A 20,449-nucleotide genomic window follows, 5' to 3' on the forward strand; every position below is an offset into this window, starting at 1 on the left:
TTCCCGGAGGTCTTTGGGCCCAACCATGCAGAAAGAAGGGAGTCGGCCGCCAAGGCAACGCTACAGGTTTAAGGGCTGGAGTGAATGTGTGCTGCAGGGGTCATTTTGTCCTGCCACCTTCTGGTGCTGCGAGCCTGTGATCTCCAGCATGCATGGCTTCAAGCCAGAGAAGCCATGCCGGTTCAAGGGTCCAGGATGTTGGGTGCGTTCTCTCATTGCACGGCTGTGGGTGACACGTTGGTTCTGGAGGACCTGGGTCTCATGGTTTCTCCAAGGTCTTGTCCTTGAAGGGGAGAATGCGAATGTGCAAGGTGCTATGATAAGTTACCCAGTTGCTGCAAGTGTTTGGCCCACCATTTTGGGCATTGGAATGGCTCCCTTGCCATTAGCTTTGGTTGCGGTCCTAGGGAAGTTCCTCTGGCTTGGCAGGAAACCAGGAAGTATGCCTGCTGGTGAGTCTCCCTTGATCAGTCCAGGGGTTCTTCAGGTGCCCTTTGTCACGGGTCCCTACGAGCCGCTTTTGATGGAGGTCGTCTTATTCAGCCAAGGGCCCTTCCCTTATGGAAGATCTCTCCCCTTGAGGGCGTGTCCACTGTGTTTAATCATAAGGGCCAAACGCGTGTTTGTTCCCATAGGGGGCACTTGCTCTTAGGCTGAGGGGGCACAGTTGTCCTGAGGGTGTCTCAGGGGATCAGGAAGACATCCTTTTGCTGTGATGGAGGGCAGATTGCTCAGGAGAGGAATTTCAGGGCCCGAGACCAGGGGGTTGTTGGTCGGTGGCACTCTTTGTCCTGATGGCCGCATGCTCTGAAGGCGCCAGTGCAACGATGCTTTCACGTTTGCCTGCGGACACACAGGCAAGATGGACAGTAAATGAAATGTTGAGGAGAGATAGAACACACAATGCTGGGTGGTATCGCCCTTTCCCTCGGTGCGCCTGTGCACCCTCCTCAAGCATGCGTGTGTTCTCTCACCCCGAGCCAGGTGGAATGCCAGGGAAGGAATGCCAGCAGCAGCCTGGGGCCATCCGTATAATCCCTGATACCCGTTGAAGTGAGGACGGTGTGGCAAGGCCAGGCCAGCCGAAGGAGTCTCAGAGGGGTGTTGGCGTGCATTCCTTGAGGATCCTGCTTTAACCCTTGTTGCGGTAAGCGACACTTCTTTGCTAAACCTAAAGGTTTGGCGATGGGAACGTGTGCACCGGGGCTACACCCTCACCTTCTGGTCTTTTCTCGGGGAACACGAGCTTTGATGCCCTGAGAACTGGCTGCATTTCCTGACCCGTGGCTCGGCTCTGGCCACTTCCGTACGCTGATAAGATTCAGCTCGCTGGCCGTCCCATGGTGGAATCTGCAACTTTGCATGTCCACCGTTTGAGCATGTGCTTGGATCGATGATGACTCCCACAAATGCATTCCTTGGAAATCTGAACAAAATGAGTGAGAAATCCCTACCGTCTCCTCGTTGGAACTGAGGTCCAGCACGTGGCTCCCCAAAGGAAAGTAGGGAGAGGTTCACGTTGCATTTGCGGCCGTGGGTGTCTACAGCCACGTTGTTCAAGTTGAGGGTTGTGGTCATCTCCTGGGGAGAAGAGCCATTGGGAAAGGAGCCTGGGATGCCAATCCAGGTGGGAAGGCTTGGGACAGCGTGCCGTCTCTGGGTTCCTTGGTCTAGCCAGGACTGCTGTCCCCTGCCACGGTTCAGCATGCAGGTAGGAGAGGAAGCGTGAGCCATTGCTCGTCCTGCCACCTGCACTTGAGTTCTACAGGCTGCCCCCACCTGCTGGTCATTGCCTTGTGGCCTCAAAGAAACAGAAGTCTGTAGGCTCAGGGTCAGAACAGGATTCCAGGCCTAGGGCAGGCTTCTTTGTCATGTTCTGCTTGGGAGACCAGATGCAGTTTAGGTTTCTCCTGCTGAGGGGAGAAATCAAATGGGCCACTGTTCCTGGGAGTTTGGCCAATCTGATGGCTCCTCCTCGGGTTGTGTCCTGCTTGTGTGTGCTGTGTGAAGGGGCTGGAAAATGCCTTAGTCAAACTTGGTCACGGCAAGCTTCTTTGGTGAGGGGTGGCTCTGGCATCTTGCCGTGACACGTTGGGATCCCGGTGGAGAGAGAGTAAGGCAAGGCGAGTGAAAGAGACACGTGAGATGGCTGGCTAAGCCCACAGGTTTACTGGTGGGTGGATAGATCGACGGTGGCCATGGGGTTCCCGGAACACATTTGGGATTCCCTCAGGAGCATCTGGAGGCACGTGTAGGGAGGGAATACGGGAGCACATTTGTGGACTGTCCCGCCTCTTTCCTCTCCTTGGTCGATTTGCTTCATGGCGGGTTCTTGTGCCAGCGAATGGTTGCCTTCATGGCACAGTATGGTGTCTCCTCATGGGGGCCGATTTGGAGGCCTTGGGGTGTTTGGTCCCTGTCTGACCACGTTCCCCCTGTGTTGAAGATGTGAAGGTGTTCCTGAGGACAGCCAGGCATCGATTCTATACCCAGCCCACATAGCGTTCCCTGAGGATTGGAGCTCTACCCGGAGGTCATTGGGTGCAACCGTGCAGAAACAAGGGAGTTGGCTGCCAAGGAAACGCTGCAGGTTTAAGGGCAGGAGAGGATGTGTGGTGTGGGTGTCATTTTTCCTGCCACCCGCTGGTGCGTCGAGACTGTGGTAACCGGCGAGCCTGGCCACAGGCTAGACAAGTCATACCGGTTCAAGTGTCTAGGCTGTTGTCTGGGTTCTGTCGTTGCATGGCTGTGGGTAACAAGTTGCTTGTAGAGGACCTGGGCCTCAGGGTTTCCCCAATGTCACGCCACTGATGAGGGTGAAAGTACCAGACACCACTGCAAGTTACACAATTGCTGCAAGTGTTTGCCCCGCCACGTTGGGCGTCGGAATGATTCTGATGCCATTAGCTTTGTGCGTGGGCCAAGTGTTGGTGGCCAGTCTTGGCAGCAGGCCAGGAAGTATGGCTGCAGGTGAATCTCCATTGTTCACTCCAGGAGTTTCTCTGGTGCGTTTTGTCACTGGTCCCTACAAGCGGCTTTTGTTGGAGGTCGTCCCATTTGGCCAAGGGCCGTTCCCTTGTGGAAGATCTCAGGGACCACATTTCCCCTTGAGGGTGAATCCATTGTGTGGAAGCGTATGCGCCAGGAGTGGTTTGGTTCCCCAGAGGGCAGTGGCTTTTACGCTGAGTAATCCCAGTTCCCCTGAGGGTGTCTCAGCAGTTCAGGATGACATCCTTATGCTGTGTCGGCGGGGAGGTGGCTCAGGCAGGAACGTTCAAGGCCCATACCGGGGGGATGATGGACGGCCGTGCTCTTTGTGCTGATGCCCGTGCGCTCTGAAGGCATCTGTGCCACGATGCATTCACGTTTGGCTGTGGACACACAGACATGATGGACTGCAAATGAAATGCTGAGGGGAGATATAGCGCACATCGGTGGGCAGTATCACCCTTTGCCTCTGTGCGCCCGTTCACTTTTCTCAAACATCCCTGTGTTCTGTCACCCTGAGGCATGTGGTGGAGTGCCAGGGAACAAACACCTGCAGCAGCATTGGGCCCTCTGTATAGTCCATGATACCTGGCGAAGTGAGGAGAGTGTGGCAAGGTGAGGCAAGTCAAGGCAAAAGAGTCTCAGAGTGGTTTTGGCGTGAAGTCCTTGAGGATCCTCGTAGGAACCTTGTGGTGGTGAGTGGAACTTCTTTGCAGAAACCTAGATGTTTGGCCACGGGGACTTGTGCACTGAGACTACACCCTCACCTTCTTGGCTCTTGCAGGGGAACCCCAGATCTGATGCCATGATCCTTAGCTCCATTTGCAGCCCCGTGGGTCGCCTCTGGCCACTCCTGACTGCTGACATGATTGAGATCGGTGGCTGCCCCGCGCTGGAGCCTGTGACTTTGAACGTGCAGCCTTTGAGCAGGTGGATTGATGATGACTCCCATAAATGCACTGCTTGGAACTCTGAACAAATGAATGGGTCTCAGGTTTCTCCGCGGTCATGTCACTGACGGGCCTGGGGGCGAAAATACAAGGCGCCAGGGCAAGTAAACCAGTTGCTGCAAGGGTTTGCCCTGCCAGTTTGGGCATTGGAATATCTCCAATGCCAATAGCTTTCTGTGTGATCCAAGGGCATCGTCTCTGGCTCGACAAGGTTCCTGGTAGAAACCTTGTGGGGGTAAACGGAACTTCTTTGAAGAAACCTAGAAGTTTGGCCACGGGGACTTGTGCCACGAGACTACACCGTCACATTCTGGGCTCTTCCTGGGGCACCCGAGCTCCGATGCCCTGAGACGTGGGTGCACTTCCTGCCCCGTGGCTCGAGTCTGGCCGCTCCCTACTGCTGAGAGGATTGAGCTTGCTGACAGTCCGCGACTTTGCACGTCCAGCCTTTGAGCAGGAGCGTGGATCAGTGAGGACTCCCATAAAGGCATTCCTTGGAAATCTAAACAAAATGAATGAGCAATACCTACCGTCTTCTCATCCTAACTGAGGTCCAGCACGTGGCTCCCAAAGGAAAATTAGGGAGAGGTCCATGTTGCATTTGCTACTGTGGGCGTGCGCAGCAACATTGTTCAAGTGGAGGGTGGCGTGCTTCTCGTGCAGAAAGAGCCATGTGGAAAGGAGCCTGGGATGTCCATCTACGTGGGAAGGCTAAGGACAACTGGACGTCTCTGGGCACCTGAGTCTAGCCAGAACTGCTATCCCCTGCCGCGGTCAGCGTGCAGGTGCGAAAGGAAGCGTGAGCCACTGGTACTCCTCTGGCTTGCCATTGAGATCTACAGGCCACCCTCAAGCTCAGGTCGTTGCCTTGTTCCCGCAAGGAAACAGAAGTCTCTGCACTCAGGGTCAGAGAAGGAGTCCTGGCCAGGCCAGGCGTCTATGTCATGTTCAGCTTGGAAGGTGGGATATAGTTCAGGTTTGCCCTGATGGTCGGGGGAAATCAAATGGGCCACACTGTCCCCGGGATTTGGGTGACGCTGATGGCGCCTCCTTGGGTTGTGTCCTGCTTGTGTGTTGTGTGTGGAGAGTTTGGAAAGTGCCTTAGGCAAATCCAGGGGATATCAAGCTACTTAGGTGAGGGGTGGATTCGTTTGGATCCTGCTGGAGAGAGCAAGGCAAGGCGAGCGGGAAATACACGGGAGAGTGTTGGCTAAGCCCACAGGCTTACTGTTGGGTGGATAGATCGGTATGGGTGGATATGTCGGTGGACATAGGGTTCCCGGAACTCTTTTGGGATATCTTCAGGAGCATTTGGAGCCCCGTGTAGGGAAGGAATACAGGTGCACATTCGTGGACCATCCCAACCTTTTCCTCTCCTTTCTCAATGTGCTTCACGGCGGGTCCTTGTTCCAGCGAATGGTGCCTTCACGGCACAGTATGGTGTCTTCTCACTGGGACCGATTTGGAGCCGTTGGGATGTTTTGTCCCTGTGTGGCCTCATTGCCCCTATGTTGAGGATGTTAAGGTGTTCCTTAGGACAGCCCAGCGTCATTGCTATACCAGGTCGGCATAGCATTCCCTGAGGTTTGGAGCTCTTCCCGGAGGTCTTTGGGCCCAACCATGCAGAAAGAAGGGAGTCGGCCGCCAAGGCAACGCTACAGGTTTAAGGGCTGGAGTGAATGTGTGCTGCAGGGGTCATTTTGTCCTGCCACCTTCTGGTGCTGCGAGCCTGTGATCTCCAGCATGCATGGCTTCAAGCCAGAGAAGCCATGCCGGTTCAAGGGTCCAGGATGTTGGGTGCGTTCTCTCATTGCACGGCTGTGGGTGACACGTTGGTTCTGGAGGACCTGGGTCTCATGGTTTCTCCAAGGTCTTGTCCTTGAAGGGGAGAATGCGAATGTGCAAGGTGCTACGATAAGTTACCCAGTTGCTGCAAGTGTTTGGCCCGCCATTTTGGGCATTGGAATGGCTCCCTTGCCATTAGCTTTGGTTGCGGTCCTAGGGAAGTTCCTCTGGCTTGGCAGGAAACCAGGAAGTATGCCTGCTGGTGAGTCTCCCTTGATCAGTCCAGGGGTTCTTCAGGTGCCCTTTGTCACGGGTCCCTACGAGCCGCTTTTGATGGAGGTCGTCTTATTCAGCCAAGGGCCCTTCCCTTATGGAAGATCTCTCCCCTTGAGGGCGTGTCCACTGTGTTTAATCATAAGGGCCAAACGCGTGTTTGTTCCCATAGGGGGCACTTGCTCTTAGGCTGAGGGGGCACAGTTGTCCTGAGGGTGTCTCAGGGGATCAGGAAGACATCCTTTTGCTGTGATGGAGGGCAGATTGCTCAGGAGAGGAATTTCAGGGCCCGAGACCAGGGGGTTGTTGGTCGGTGGCACTCTTTGTCCTGATGGCCGCATGCTCTGAAGGCGCCAGTGCCACGATGCTTTCACGTTTGCCTGCGGACACACAGGCAAGATGGACAGTAAATGAAATGTTGAGGAGAGATAGAACACACAATGCTGGGTGGTATCGCCCTTTCCCTCGGTGCGCCTGTGCACCCTCCTCAAGCATGCGTGTGTTCTCTCACCCCGAGCCAGGTGGAATGCCAGGGAAGGAATGCCAGCAGCAGCCTGGGGCCATCCGTATAATCCCTGATACCCGTTGAAGTGAGGACGGTGTGGCAAGGCGAGGCCAGCCGAAGGAGTCTCAGAGGGGTGTTGGCGTGCATTCCTTGAGGATCCTGCTTTAACCCTTGTTGCGGTAAGCGACACTTCTTTGCTAAACCTAAAGGTTTGGCGATGGGAACGTGTGCACCGGGGCTACACCCTCACCTTCTGGTCTTTTCTCGGGGAACACGAGCTTTGATGCCCTGAGAACTGGCTGCATTTCCTGACCCGTGGCTCGGCTCTGGCCACTTCCGTACGCTGATAAGATTCAGCTCGCTGGCCGTCCCATGGTGGAATCTGCAACTTTGCATGTCCACCGTTTGAGCATGTGCTTGGATCGATGATGACTCCCACAAATGCATTCCTTGGAAATCTGAACAAAATGAGTGAGAAATCCCTACCGTCTCCTCGTTGGAACTGAGGTCCAGCACGTGGCTCCCCAAAGGAAAGTAGGGAGAGGTTCACGTTGCATTTGCGGCCGTGGGTGTCTACAGCCACGTTGTTCAAGTTGAGGGTTGTGGTCATCTCCTGGGGAGAAGAGCCATTGGGAAAGGAGCCTGGGATGCCAATCCAGGTGGGAAGGCTTGGGACAGCGTGCCGTCTCTGGGTTCCTTGGTCTAGCCAGGACTGCTGTCCCCTGCCACGGTTCAGCATGCAGGTAGGAGAGGAAGCGTGAGCCATTGCTCGTCCTGCCACCTGCACTTGAGTTCTACAGGCTGCTCCCACCAGCTGGTCATTGCCTTGTGGCCTCAAAGAAACAGAAGTCTGTAGGCTCAGGGTCAGAACAGGATTCCAGGCCTAGGGCAGGCTTCTTTGTCATGTTCTGCATGGGAGACCAGATGCAGTTTAGCTTTCTCCTGCTGAGGGGAGAAATCAAATGGGCCACTGTTCCTGGGAGTTTGGCCAATCTGATGGCTCCTCCTCGGGTTGTGTCCTGCTTGTGTGTGCTGTGTGAAGGGGCTGGAAAATGCCTTAGTCAAACTTGGTCACGGCAAGCTTCTTTGGTGAGGGGTGGCTCTGGCATCTTGCCGTGACACGTTGGGATCCCGGTGGAGAGAGAGTAAGGCAAGGCGAGTGAAAGAGACACGTGAGATGGCTGGCTAAGCCCACAGGTTTACTGGTGGGTGGATAGATCGACGGTGGCCATGGGGTTCCCGGAACACATTTGGGATTCCCTCAGGAGCATCTGGAGGCACGTGTAGGGAGGGAATACGGGAGCACATTTGTGGACTGTCCCGCCTCTTTCCTCTCCTTGGTCGATTTGCTTCATGGCGGGTTCTTGTGCCAGCGAATGGTTGCCTTCATGGCACAGTATGGTGTCTCCTCATGGGGGCCGATTTGGAGGCCTTGGGGTGTTTGGTCCCTGTCTGACCACGTTCCCCCTGTGTTGAAGATGTGAAGGTGTTCCTGAGGACAGCCAGGCATCGATTCTATACCCAGCCCACATAGCGTTCCCTGAGGATTGGAGCTCTACCCGGAGGTCATTGGGTGCAACCGTGCAGAAACAAGGGAGTTGGCTGCCAAGGAAACGCTGCAGGTTTAAGGGCAGGAGAGGATGTGTGGTGTGGGTGTCATTTTTCCTGCCACCCGCTGGTGCGTCGAGACTGTGGTAACCGGCGAGCCTGGCCACAGGCTAGACAAGTCATACCGGTTCAAGTGTCTAGGCTGTTGTCTGGGTTCTGTCGTTGCATGGCTGTGGGTAACAAGTTGCTTGTAGAGGACCTGGGCCTCAGGGTTTCCCCAATGTCACGCCACTGATGAGGGTGAAAGTACCAGACACCACTGCAAGTTACACAATTGCTGCAAGTGTTTGCCCCGCCACGTTGGGCGTCGGAATGATTCTGATGCCATTAGCTTTGTGCGTGGGCCAAGTGTTGGTGGCCAGTCTTGGCAGCAGGCCAGGAAGTATGGCTGCAGGTGAATCTCCATTGTTCACTCCAGGAGTTTCTCTGGTGCGTTTTGTCACTGGTCCCTACAAGCGGCTTTTGTTGGAGGTCGTCCCATTTGGCCAAGGGCCGTTCCCTTGTGGAAGATCTCAGGGACCACATTTCCCCTTGAGGGTGAATCCATTGTGTGGAAGCGTATGCGCCAGGAGTGGTTTGGTTCCCCAGAGGGCAGTGGCTTTTACGCTGAGTAATCCCAGTTCCCCTGAGGGTGTCTCAGCAGTTCAGGATGACATCCTTATGCTGTGTCGGCGGGGAGGTGGCTCAGGCAGGAACGTTCAAGGCCCATACCGGGGGGATGATGGACGGCCGTGCTCTTTGTGCTGATGCCCGTGCGCTCTGAAGGCATCTGTGCCACGATGCATTCACGTTTGGCTGTGGACACACAGACATGATGGACTGCAAATGAAATGCTGAGGGGAGATATAGCGCACATCGGTGGGCGGTATCACCCTTTGCCTCTGTGCGCCCGTTCACTTTTCTCAAACATCCCTGTGTTCTGTCACCCTGAGGCATGTGGTGGAGTGCCAGGGAACAAACACCTGCAGCAGCATTGGGCCCTCTGTATAGTCCATGATACCTGGCGAAGTGAGGAGAGTGTGGCAAGGTGAGGCAAGTCAAGTCAAAAGAGTCTCAGAGTGGTTTTGGCGTGAAGTCCTTGAGGATCCTCGTAGGAACCTTGTGGTGGTGAGTGGAACTTCTTTGCAGAAACCTAGATGTTTGGCCACGGGGACTTGTGCACTGAGACTACACCCTCACCTTCTTGGCTCTTGCAGGGGAACCCCAGATCTGATGCCATGATCCTTAGCTCCATTTGCAGCCCCGTGGGTCGCCTCTGGCCACTCCTGACTGCTGACATGATTGAGATCGGTGGCTGCCCCGCGCTGGAGCCTGTGACTTTGAACGTGCAGCCTTTGAGCAGGTGGATTGATGATGACTCCCATAAATGCACTGCTTGGAACTCTGAACAAATGAATGGGTCTCAGGTTTCTCCGCGGTCATGTCACTGACGGGCCTGGGGGCGAAATTACAAGGCGCCAGGGCAAGTAAACCAGTTGCTGCAAGGGTTTGCCCTGCCAGTTTGGGCATTGGAATATCTCCAATGCCAATAGCTTTCTGTGTGATCCAAGGGCATCGCCTCTGGCTCGACAAGGTTCCTGGTAGAAACCTTGTGGGGGTAAACGGAACTTCTTTGAAGAAACCTAGAAGTTTGGCCACGGGGACTTGTGCCACGAGACTACACCGTCACATTCTGGGCTCTTCCTGGGGCACCCGAGCTCCGATGCCCTGAGACGTGGGTGCACTTCCTGCCCCGTGGCTCGAGTCTGGCCGCTCCCTACTGCTGAGAGGATTGAGCTTGCTGACAGTCCGCGACTTTGCACGTCCAGCCTTTGAGCAGGAGCGTGGATCAGTGAGGACTCCCATAAAGGCATTCCTTGGAAATCTAAACAAAATGAATGAGCAATACCTACCGTCTTCTCATCCTAACTGAGGTCCAGCACGTGGCTCCCAAAGGAAAATTAGGGAGAGGTCCATGTTGCATTTGCTACTGTGGGCGTGCGCAGCAACATTGTTCAAGTGGAGGGTGGCGTGCTTCTCGTGCAGAAAGAGCCATGTGGAAAGGAGCCTGGGATGTCCATCTACGTGGGAAGGCTAAGGACAACTGGACGTCTCTGGGCACCTGAGTCTAGCCAGAACTGCTATCCCCTGCCGCGGTCAGCGTGCAGGTGCGAAAGGAAGCGTGAGCCACTGGTACTCCTCTGGCTTGCCATTGAGATCTACAGGCCACCCTCAAGCTCAGGTCGTTGCCTTGTTCCCGCAAGGAAACAGAAGTCTCTGCACTCAGGGTCAGAGAAGGAGTCCTGGCCAGGCCAGGCGTCTATGTCATGTTCAGCTTGGAAGGTGGGATATAGTTCAGGTTTGCCCTGATGGTCGGGGGAAATCAAATGGGCCACACTGTCCCCGGGATTTGGGTGACGCTGATGGCGCCTCCTTGGGTTGTGTCCTGCTCGTGTGTTGTGTGTGGAGAGTTTGGAAAGTGCCTTAGGCAAATCCAGGGGATATCAAGCTACTTAGGTGAGGGGTGGATTCGTTTGGATCCTGCTGGAGAGAGCAAGGCAAGGCGAGCGGGAAATACACGGGAGAGTGTTGGCTAAGCCCACAGGCTTACTGTTGGGTGGATAGATCGGTATGGGTGGATATGTCGGTGGACATAGGGTTCCCGGAACTCTTTTGGGATATCTTCAGGAGCATTTGGAGCCCCGTGTAGGGAAGGAATACAGGTGCACATTCGTGGACCATCCCAACCTTTTCCTCTCCTTTCTCAATGTGCTTCACGGCGGGTCCTTGTTCCAGCGAATGGTGCCTTCACGGCACAGTATGGTGTCTTCTCACTGGGACCGATTTGGAGCCGTTGGGATGTTTTGTCCCTGTGTGGCCTCATTGCCCCTATGTTGAGGATGTTAAGGTGTTCCTTAGGACAGCCCAGCGTCATTGCTATACCAGGTCGGCATAGCATTCCCTGAGGTTTGGAGCTCTTCCCGGAGGTCTTTGGGCCCAACCATGCAGAAAGAAGGGAGTCGGCCGCCAAGGCAACGCTACAGGTTTAAGGGCTGGAGTGAATGTGTGCTGCAGGGGTCATTTTGTCCTGCCACCTTCTGGTGCTGCGAGCCTGTGATCTCCAGCATGCATGGCTTCAAGCCAGAGAAGCCATGCCGGTTCAAGGGTCCAGGATGTTGGGTGCGTTCTCTCATTGCACGGCTGTGGGTGACACGTTGGTTCTGGAGGACCTGGGTCTCATGGTTTCTCCAAGGTCTTGTCCTTGAAGGGGAGAATGTGAATGTGCAAGGTGCTACGATAAGTTACCCAGTTGCTGCAAGTGTTTGGCCCGCCATTTTGGGCATTGGAATGGCTCCCTTGCCATTAGCTTTGGTTGCGGTCCTAGGGAAGTTCCTCTGGCTTGGCAGGAAACCAGGAAGTATGCCTGCTGGTGAGTCTCCCTTGATCAGTCCAGGGGTTCTTCAGGTGCCCTTTGTCACGGGTCCCTACGAGCCGCTTTTGATGGAGGTCGTCTTATTCAGCCAAGGGCCCTTCCCTTATGGAAGATCTCTCCCCTTGAGGGCGTGTCCACTGTGTTTAATCATAAGGGCCAAACGCGTGTTTGTTCCCATAGGGGGCACTTGCTCTTAGGCTGAGGGGGCACAGTTGTCCTGAGGGTGTCTCAGGGGATCAGGAAGACATCCTTTTGCTGTGATGGAGGGCAGATTGCTCAGGAGAGGAATTTCAGGGCCCGAGACCAGGGGGTTGTTGGTCGGTGGCACTCTTTGTCCTGATGGCCGCATGCTCTGAAGGCGCCAGTGCCACGATGCTTTCACGTTTGCCTGCGGACACACAGGCAAGATGGACAGTAAATGAAATGTTGAGGAGAGATAGAACACACAATGCTGGGTGGTATCGCCCTTTCCCTCGGTGCGCCTGTGCACCCTCCTCAAGCATGCGTGTGTTCTCTCACCCCGAGCCAGGTGGAATGCCAGGGAAGGAATGCCAGCAGCAGCCTGGGGCCATCCGTATAATCCCTGATACCCGTTGAAGTGAGGACGGTGTGGCAAGGCCAGGCCAGCCGAAGGAGTCTCAGAGGGGTGTTGGCGTGCATTCCTTGAGGATCCTGCTTTAACCCTTGTTGCGGTAAGCGACACTTCTTTGCTAAACCTAAAGGTTTGGCGATGGGAACGTGTGCACCGGGGCTACACCCTCACCTTCTGGTCTTTTCTCGGGGAACACGAGCTTTGATGCCCTGAGAACTGGCTGCATTTCCTGACCCGTGGCTCGGCTCTGGCCACTTCCGTACGCTGATAAGATTCAGCTCGCTGGCCGTCCCATGGTGGAATCTGCAACTTTGCATGTCCACCGTTTGAGCATGTGCTTGGATCGATGATGACTCCCACAAATGCATTCCTTGGAAATCTGAACAAAATGAGTGAGAAATCCCTACCGTCTCCTCGTTGGAACTGAGGTCCAGCACGTGGCTCCCCAAAGGAAAGTAGGGAGAGGTTCACGTTGCATTTGCGGCCGTGGGTGTCTACAGCCACGTTGTTCAAGTTGAGGGTTGTGGTCATCTCCTGGGGAGAAGAGCCATTGGGAAAGGAGCCTGGGATGCCAATCCAGGTGGGAAGGCTTGGGACAGCGTGCCGTCTCTGGGTTCCTTGGTCTAGCCAGGACTGCTGTCCCCTGCCACGGTTCAGCATGCAGGTAGGAGAGGAAGCGTGAGCCATTGCTCGTCCTGCCACCTGCACTTGAGTTCTACAGGCTGCCCCCACCTGCTGGTCATTGCCTTGTGGCCTCAAAGAAACAGAAGTCTGTAGGCTCAGGGTCAGAACAGGATTCCAGGCCTAGGGCAGGCTTCTTTGTCATGTTCTGCTTGGGAGACCAGATGCAGTTTAGGTTTCTCCTGCTGAGGGGAGAAATCAAATGGGCCACTGTTCCTGGGAGTTTGGCCAATCTGATGGCTCCTCCTCGGGTTGTGTCCTGCTTGTGTGTGCTGTGTGAAGGGGCTGGAAAATGCCTTAGTCAAACTTGGTCACGGCAAGCTTCTTTGGTGAGGGGTGGCTCTGGCATCTTGCCGTGACACGTTGGGATCCCGGTGGAGAGAGAGTAAGGCAAGGCGAGTGAAAGAGACACGTGAGATGGCTGGCTAAGCCCACAGGTTTACTGGTGGGTGGATAGATCGACGGTGGCCATGGGGTTCCCGGAACACATTTGGGATTCCCTCAGGAGCATCTGGAGGCACGTGTAGGGAGGGAATACGGGAGCACATTTGTGGACTGTCCCGCCTCTTTCCTCTCCTTGGTCGATTTGCTTCATGGCGGGTTCTTGTGCCAGCGAATGGTTGCCTTCATGGCACAGTATGGTGTCTCCTCATGGGGGCCGATTTGGAGGCCTTGGGGTGTTTGGTCCCTGTCTGACCACGTTCCCCCTGTGTTGAAGATGTGAAGGTGTTCCTGAGGACAGCCAGGCATCGATTCTATACCCAGCCCACATAGCGTTCCCTGAGGATTGGAGCTCTACCCGGAGGTCATTGGGTGCAACCGTGCAGAAACAAGGGAGTTGGCTGCCAAGGAAACGCTGCAGGTTTAAGGGCAGGAGAGGATGTGTGGTGTGGGTGTCATTTTTCCTGCCACCCGCTGGTGCGTCGAGACTGTGGTAACCGGCGAGCCTGGCCACAGGCTAGACAAGTCATACCGGTTCAAGTGTCTAGGCTGTTGTCTGGGTTCTGTCGTTGCATGGCTGTGGGTAACAAGTTGCTTGTAGAGGACCTGGGCCTCAGGGTTTCCCCAATGTCACGCCACTGATGAGGGTGAAAGTACCAGACACCACTGCAAGTTACACAATTGCTGCAAGTGTTTGCCCCGCCACGTTGGGCGTCGGAATGATTCTGATGCCATTAGCTTTGTGCGTGGGCCAAGTGTTGGTGGCCAGTCTTGGCAGCAGGCCAGGAAGTATGGCTGCAGGTGAATCTCCATTGTTCACTCCAGGAGTTTCTCTGGTGCGTTTTGTCACTGGTCCCTACAAGCGGCTTTTGTTGGAGGTCGTCCCATTTGGCCAAGGGCCGTTCCCTTGTGGAAGATCTCAGGGACCACATTTCCCCTTGAGGGTGAATCCATTGTGTGGAAGCGTATGCGCCAGGAGTGGTTTGGTTCCCCAGAGGGCAGTGGCTTTTACGCTGAGTAATCCCAGTTCCCCTGAGGGTGTCTCAGCAGTTCAGGATGACATCCTTATGCTGTGTCGGCGGGGAGGTGGCTCAGGCAGGAACGTTCAAGGCCCATACCGGGGGGATGATGGACGGCCGTGCTCTTTGTGCTGATGCCCGTGCGCTCTGAAGGCATCTGTGCCACGATGCATTCACGTTTGGCTGTGGACACACAGACATGATGGACTGCAAATGAAATGCTGAGGGGAGATATAGCGCACATCGGTGGGCGGTATCACCCTTTGCCTCTGTGCGCCCGTTCACTTTTCTCAAACATCCCTGTGTTCTGTCACCCTGAGGCATGTGGTGGAGTGCCAGGGAACAAACACCTGCAGCAGCATTGGGCCCTCTGTATAGTCCATGATACCTGGCGAAGTGAGGAGAGTGTGGCAAGGTGAGGCAAGTCAAGGCAAAAGAGTCTCAGAGTGGTTTTGGCGTGAAGTCCTTGAGGATCCTCGTAGGAACCTTGTGGTGGTGAGTGGAACTTCTTTGCAGAAACCTAGATGTTTGGCCACGGGGACTTGTGCACTGAGACTACACCCTCACCTTCTTGGCTCTTGCAGGGGAACCCCAGATCTGATGCCATGATCCTTAGCTCCATTTGCAGCCCCGTGGGTCGCCTCTGGCCACTCCTGACTGCTGACATGATTGAGATCGGTGGCTGCCCCGCGCTGGAGCCTGTGACTTTGAACGTGCAGCCTTTGAGCAGGTGGATTGATGATGACTCCCATAAATGCACTGCTTGGAACTCTGAACAAATGAATGGGTCTCAGGTTTCTCCGCGGTCATGTCACTGACGGGCCTGGGGGCGAAAATACAAGGCGCCAGGGCAAGTAACCCAGTTGCTGCAAGGGTTTGCCCTGCCAGTTTGGGCATTGGAATATCTCCAATGCCAATAGCTTTCTGTGTGATCCAAGGGCATCGCCTCTGGCTCGACAAGGTTCCTGGTAGAAACCTTGTGGGGGTAAACGGAACTTCTTTGAAGAAACCTAGAAGTTTGGCCACGGGGACTTGTGCCGCGAGACTACACCGTCACATTCTGGGCTCTTCCTGGGGCACCCGAGCTCCGATGCCCTGAGACGTGGGTGCACTTCCTGCCCCGTGGCTCGAGTCTGGCCGCTCCCTACTGCTGAGAGGATTGAGCTTGCTGACAGTCCGCGACTTTGCACGTCCAGCCTTTGAGCAGGAGCGTGGATCAGTGAGGACTCCCATAAAGGCATTCCTTGGAAATCTAAACAAAATGAATGAGCAATACCTACCGTCTTCTCATCCTAACTGAGGTCCAGCACGTGGCTCCCAAAGGAAAATTAGGGAGAGGTCCATGTTGCATTTGCTACTGTGGGCGTGCGCAGCAACATTGTTCAAGTGGAGGGTGGCGGGCTTCTCGTGCAGAAAGAGCCATGTGGAAAGGAGCCTGGGATGTCCATCTACGTGGGAAGGCTAAGGACAACTGGACGTCTCTGGGCACCTGAGTCTAGCCAGAACTGCTATCCCCTGCCGCGGTCAGCGTGCAGGTGCGAAAGGAAGCGTGAGCCACTGGTACTCCTCTGGCTTGCCATTGAGATCTACAGGCCACCCTCAAGCTCAGGTCGTTGCCTTGTTCCCGCAAGGAAACAGAAGTCTCTGCACTCAGGGTCAGAGAAGGAGTCCTGGCCAGGCCAGGCGTCTATGTCATGTTCAGCTTGGAAGGTGGGATATAGTTCAGGTTTGCCCTGATGGTCGGGGGAAATCAAATGGGCCACACTGTCCCCGGGATTTGGGTGACGCTGATGGCGCCTCCTTGGGTTGTGTCCTGCTTGTGTGTTGTGTGTGGAGAGTTTGGAAAGTGCCTTAGGCAAATCCAGGGGATATCAAGCTACTTAGGTGAGGGGTGGATTCGTTTGGATCCTGCTGGAGAGAGCAAGGCAAGGCGAGCGGGAAATACACGGGAGAGTGTTGGCTAAGCCCACAGGCTTACTGTTGGGTGGATAGATCGGTATGGGTGGATATGTCGGTGGACATAGGGTTCCCGGAACTCTTTTGGGATATCTTCAGGAGCATTTGGAGCCCCGTGTAGGGAAGGAATACAGGTGCACATTCGTGGACCATCCCAACCTTTTCCTCTCCTTTCTCAATGTGCTTCACGGCGGGTCCTTGTTCCAGCGAATGGTGCCTTCACGGCACAGTATGGTGTCTTCTCACTGGGACCGATTTGGAGCCGTTGGGATGTTTTGTCCCTGTGTGGCCTCATTGCCCCTATGTTGAGGATGTTAAGGTGTTCCTTAGGACAGCCCAGCGTCATTGCTATACCAGGTCGGCATAGCATTCCCTGAGGTTTGGAGCTCTTCCCGGAGGTCTTTGGGCCCAACCATGCAGAAAGAAGGGAGTCGGCCGCCAAGGCAACGCTACAGGTTTAAGGGCTGGAGTGAATGTGTGCTGCAGGGGTCATTTTGTCCTGCCACCTTCTGGTGCTGCGAGCCTGTGATCTCCAGCATGCATGGCTTCAAGCCAGAGAAGCCATGCCGGTTCAAGGGTCCAGGATGTTGGGTGCGTTCTCTCATTGCACGGCTGTGGGTGACACGTTGGTTCTGGAGGACCTGGGTCTCATGGTTTCTCCAAGGTCTTGTCCTTGAAGGGGAGAATGCGAATGTGCAAGGTGCTACGATAAGTTACCCAGTTGCTGCAAGTGTTTGGCCCGCCATTTTGGGCATTGGAATGGCTCCCTTGCCATTAGCTTTGGTTGCGGTCCTAGGGAAGTTCCTCTGGCTTGGCAGGAAACCAGGAAGTATGCCTGCTGGTGAGTCTCCCTTGATCAGTCCAGGGGTTCTTCAGGTGCCCTTTGTCACGGGTCCCTACGAGCCGCTTTTGATGGAGGTCGTCTTATTCAGCCAAGGGCCCTTCCCTTATGGAAGATCTCTCCCCTTGAGGGCGTGTCCACTGTGTTTAATCATAAGGGCCAAACGCGTGTTTGTTCCCATAGGGGGCACTTGCTCTTAGGCTGAGGGGGCACAGTTGTCCTGAGGGTGTCTCAGGGGATCAGGAAGACATCCTTTTGCTGTGATGGAGGGCAGATTGCTCAGGAGAGGAATTTCAGGGCCCGAGACCAGGGGGTTGTTGGTCGGTGGCACTCTTTGTCCTGATGGCCGCATGCTCTGAAGGCGCCAGTGCCACGATGCTTTCACGTTTGCCTGCGGACACACAGGCAAGATGGACAGTAAATGAAATGTTGAGGAGAGATAGAACACACAATGCTGGGTGGTATCGCCCTTTCCCTCGGTGCGCCTGTGCACCCTCCTCAAGCATGCGTGTGTTCTCTCACCCCGAGCCAGGTGGAATGCCAGGGAAGGAATGCCAGCAGCAGCCTGGGGCCATCCGTATAATCCCTGATACCCGTTGAAGTGAGGACGGTGTGGCAAGGCCAGGCCAGCCGAAGGAGTCTCAGAGGGGTGTTGGCGTGCATTCCTTGAGGATCCTGCTTTAACCCTTGTTGCGGTAAGCGACACTTCTTTGCTAAACCTAAAGGTTTGGCGATGGGAACGTGTGCACCGGGGCTACACCCTCACCTTCTGGTCTTTTCTCGGGGAACACGAGCTTTGATGCCCTGAGAACTGGCTGCATTTCCTGACCCGTGGCTCGGCTCTGGCCACTTCCGTACGCTGATAAGATTCAGCTCGCTGGCCGTCCCATGGTGGAATCTGCAACTTTGCATGTCCACCGTTTGAGCATGTGCTTGGATCGATGATGACTCCCACAAATGCATTCCTTGGAAATCTGAACAAAATGAGTGAGAAATCCCTACCGTCTCCTCGTTGGAACTGAGGTCCAGCACGTGGCTCCCCAAAGGAAAGTAGGGAGAGGTTCACGTTGCATTTGCGGCCGTGGGTGTCTACAGCCACGTTGTTCAAGTTGAGGGTTGTGGTCATCTCCTGGGGAGAAGAGCCATTGGGAAAGGAGCCTGGGATGCCAATCCAGGTGGGAAGGCTTGGGACAGCGTGCCGTCTCTGGGTTCCTTGGTCTAGCCAGGACTGCTGTCCCCTGCCACGGTTCAGCATGCAGGTAGGAGAGGAAGCGTGAGCCATTGCTCGTCCTGCCACCTGCACTTGAGTTCTACAGGCTGCCCCCACCTGCTGGTCATTGCCTTGTGGCCTCAAAGAAACAGAAGTCTGTAGGCTCAGGGTCAGAACAGGATTCCAGGCCTAGGGCAGGCTTCTTTGTCATGTTCTGCTTGGGAGACCAGATGCAGTTTAGGTTTCTCCTGCTGAGGGGAGAAATCAAATGGGCCACTGTTCCTGGGAGTTTGGCCAATCTGATGGCTCCTCCTCGGGTTGTGTCCTGCTTGTGTGTGCTGTGTGAAGGGGCTGGAAAATGCCTTAGTCAAACTTGGTCACGGCAAGCTTCTTTGGTGAGGGGTGGCTCTGGCATCTTGCCGTGACACGTTGGGATCCCGGTGGAGAGAGAGTAAGGCAAGGCGAGTGAAAGAGACACGTGAGATGGCTGGCTAAGCCCACAGGTTTACTGGTGGGTGGATAGATCGACGGTGGCCATGGGGTTCCCGGAACACATTTGGGATTCCCTCAGGAGCATCTGGAGGCACGTGTAGGGAGGGAATACGGGAGCACATTTGTGGACTGTCCCGCCTCTTTCCTCTCCTTGGTCGATTTGCTTCATGGCGGGTTCTTGTGCCAGCGAATGGTTGCCTTCATGGCACAGTATGGTGTCTCCTCATGGGGGCCGATTTGGAGGCCTTGGGGTGTTTGGTCCCTGTCTGACCACGTTCCCCCTGTGTTGAAGATGTGAAGGTGTTCCTGAGGACAGCCAGGCATCGATTCTATACCCAGCCCACATAGCGTTCCCTGAGGATTGGAGCTCTACCCGGAGGTCATTGGGTGCAACCGTGCAGAAACAAGGGAGTTGGCTGCCAAGGAAACGCTGCAGGTTTAAGGGCAGGAGAGGATGTGTGCTGTGGGTGTCATTTTTCCTGCCACCCGCTGGTGCGTCGAGACTGTGGTAACCGGCGAGCCTGGCCACAGGCTAGACAAGTCATACCGGTTCAAGTGTCTAGGCTGTTGTCTGGGTTCTGTCGTTGCATGGCTGTGGGTAACAAGTTGCTTGTAGAGGACCTGGGCCTCAGGGTTTCCCCAATGTCACGCCACTGATGAGGGTGAAAGTACCAGACACCACTGCAAGTTACACAATTGCTGCAAGTGTTTGCCCCGCCACGTTGGGCGTCGGAATGATTCTGATGCCATTAGCTTTGTGCGTGGGCCAAGTGTTGGTGGCCAGTCTTGGCAGCAGGCCAGGAAGTATGGCTGCAGGTGAATCTCCATTGTTCACTCCAGGAGTTTCTCTGGTGCGTTTTGTCACTGGTCCCTACAAGCGGCTTTTGTTGGAGGTCGTCCCATTTGGCCAAGGGCCGTTCCCTTGTGGAAGATCTCAGGGACCACATTTCCCCTTGAGGGTGAATCCATTGTGTGGAAGCGTATGCGCCAGGAGTGGTTTGGTTCCCCAGAGGGCAGTGGCTTTTACGCTGAGTAATCCCAGTTCCCCTGAGGGTGTCTCAGCAGTTCAGGATGACATCCTTATGCTGTGTCGGCGGGGAGGTGGCTCAGGCAGGAACGTTCAAGGCCCATACCGGGGGGATGATGGACGGCCGTGCTCTTTGTGCTGATGCCCGTGCGCTCTGAAGGCATCTGTGCCACGATGCATTCACGTTTGGCTGTGGACACACAGACATGATGGACTGCAAATGAAATGCTGAGGGGAGATATAGCGCACATCGGTGGGCGGTATCACCCTTTGCCTCTGTGCGCCCGTTCACTTTTCTCAAACATCCCTGTGTTCTGTCACCCTGAGGCATGTGGTGGAGTGCCAGGGAACAAACACCTGCAGCAGCATTGGGCCCTCTGTATAGTCCATGATACCTGGCGAAGTGAGGAGAGTGTGGCAAGGTGAGGCAAGTCAAGGCAAAAGAGTCTCAGAGTGGTTTTGGCGTGAAGTCCTTGAGGATCCTCGTAGGAACCTTGTGGTGGTGAGTGGAACTTCTTTGCAGAAACCTAGATGTTTGGCCACGGGGACTTGTGCACTGAGACTACACCCTCACCTTCTTGGCTCTTGCAGGGGAACCCCAGATCTGATGCCATGATCCTTAGCTCCATTTGCAGCCCCGTGGGTCGCCTCTGGCCACTCCTGACTGCT

General features: G+C 55.2%; 10 non-coding genes across 10 annotated transcripts; all 10 read left to right on the forward strand.

Annotated features, from left to right (window-relative positions):
* Window positions 1-1,387: 1,387 nt before the first annotated feature.
* On the forward strand, window positions 1,388-1,479 carry LOC132361633 (small nucleolar RNA SNORD116). Its single transcript, XR_009501907.1, has one exon. It is a non-coding gene; the product is annotated as a small nucleolar RNA SNORD116 (small nucleolar RNA).
* Window positions 1,480-3,920: 2,441 nt separating this feature from the next.
* On the forward strand, window positions 3,921-4,012 carry LOC132361345 (small nucleolar RNA SNORD116). Its single transcript, XR_009501649.1, has one exon. It is a non-coding gene; the product is annotated as a small nucleolar RNA SNORD116 (small nucleolar RNA).
* Window positions 4,013-4,401: 389 nt separating this feature from the next.
* On the forward strand, window positions 4,402-4,493 carry LOC132360894 (small nucleolar RNA SNORD116). The gene has a single exon (XR_009501213.1). It is a non-coding gene; the product is annotated as a small nucleolar RNA SNORD116 (small nucleolar RNA).
* A 2,427-nt stretch (window positions 4,494-6,920) lies between these two features.
* LOC132361634 (small nucleolar RNA SNORD116) lies at window positions 6,921-7,012 on the forward strand. The gene has a single exon (XR_009501908.1). It is a non-coding gene; the product is annotated as a small nucleolar RNA SNORD116 (small nucleolar RNA).
* Window positions 7,013-9,453: 2,441 nt separating this feature from the next.
* On the forward strand, window positions 9,454-9,545 carry LOC132361347 (small nucleolar RNA SNORD116). Its single transcript, XR_009501651.1, has one exon. It is a non-coding gene; the product is annotated as a small nucleolar RNA SNORD116 (small nucleolar RNA).
* Window positions 9,546-9,934: 389 nt separating this feature from the next.
* Window positions 9,935-10,026, forward strand: LOC132360895 (small nucleolar RNA SNORD116). The gene has a single exon (XR_009501214.1). It is a non-coding gene; the product is annotated as a small nucleolar RNA SNORD116 (small nucleolar RNA).
* Window positions 10,027-12,453: 2,427 nt separating this feature from the next.
* Window positions 12,454-12,545, forward strand: LOC132361635 (small nucleolar RNA SNORD116). Its single transcript, XR_009501909.1, has one exon. It is a non-coding gene; the product is annotated as a small nucleolar RNA SNORD116 (small nucleolar RNA).
* Window positions 12,546-14,986: 2,441 nt separating this feature from the next.
* Window positions 14,987-15,078, forward strand: LOC132361348 (small nucleolar RNA SNORD116). Its single transcript, XR_009501652.1, has one exon. It is a non-coding gene; the product is annotated as a small nucleolar RNA SNORD116 (small nucleolar RNA).
* A 389-nt stretch (window positions 15,079-15,467) lies between these two features.
* Window positions 15,468-15,559, forward strand: LOC132360896 (small nucleolar RNA SNORD116). Its single transcript, XR_009501215.1, has one exon. It is a non-coding gene; the product is annotated as a small nucleolar RNA SNORD116 (small nucleolar RNA).
* Window positions 15,560-17,986: 2,427 nt separating this feature from the next.
* LOC132361636 (small nucleolar RNA SNORD116) lies at window positions 17,987-18,078 on the forward strand. The gene has a single exon (XR_009501910.1). It is a non-coding gene; the product is annotated as a small nucleolar RNA SNORD116 (small nucleolar RNA).
* Window positions 18,079-20,449: the final 2,371 nt, after the last annotated feature.

The sequence above is a fragment of the Balaenoptera ricei genome, chromosome 2, assembly GCF_028023285.1.
Source record: "Balaenoptera ricei isolate mBalRic1 chromosome 2, mBalRic1.hap2, whole genome shotgun sequence".
NCBI lineage: Eukaryota > Metazoa > Chordata > Mammalia > Artiodactyla > Balaenopteridae > Balaenoptera > Balaenoptera ricei.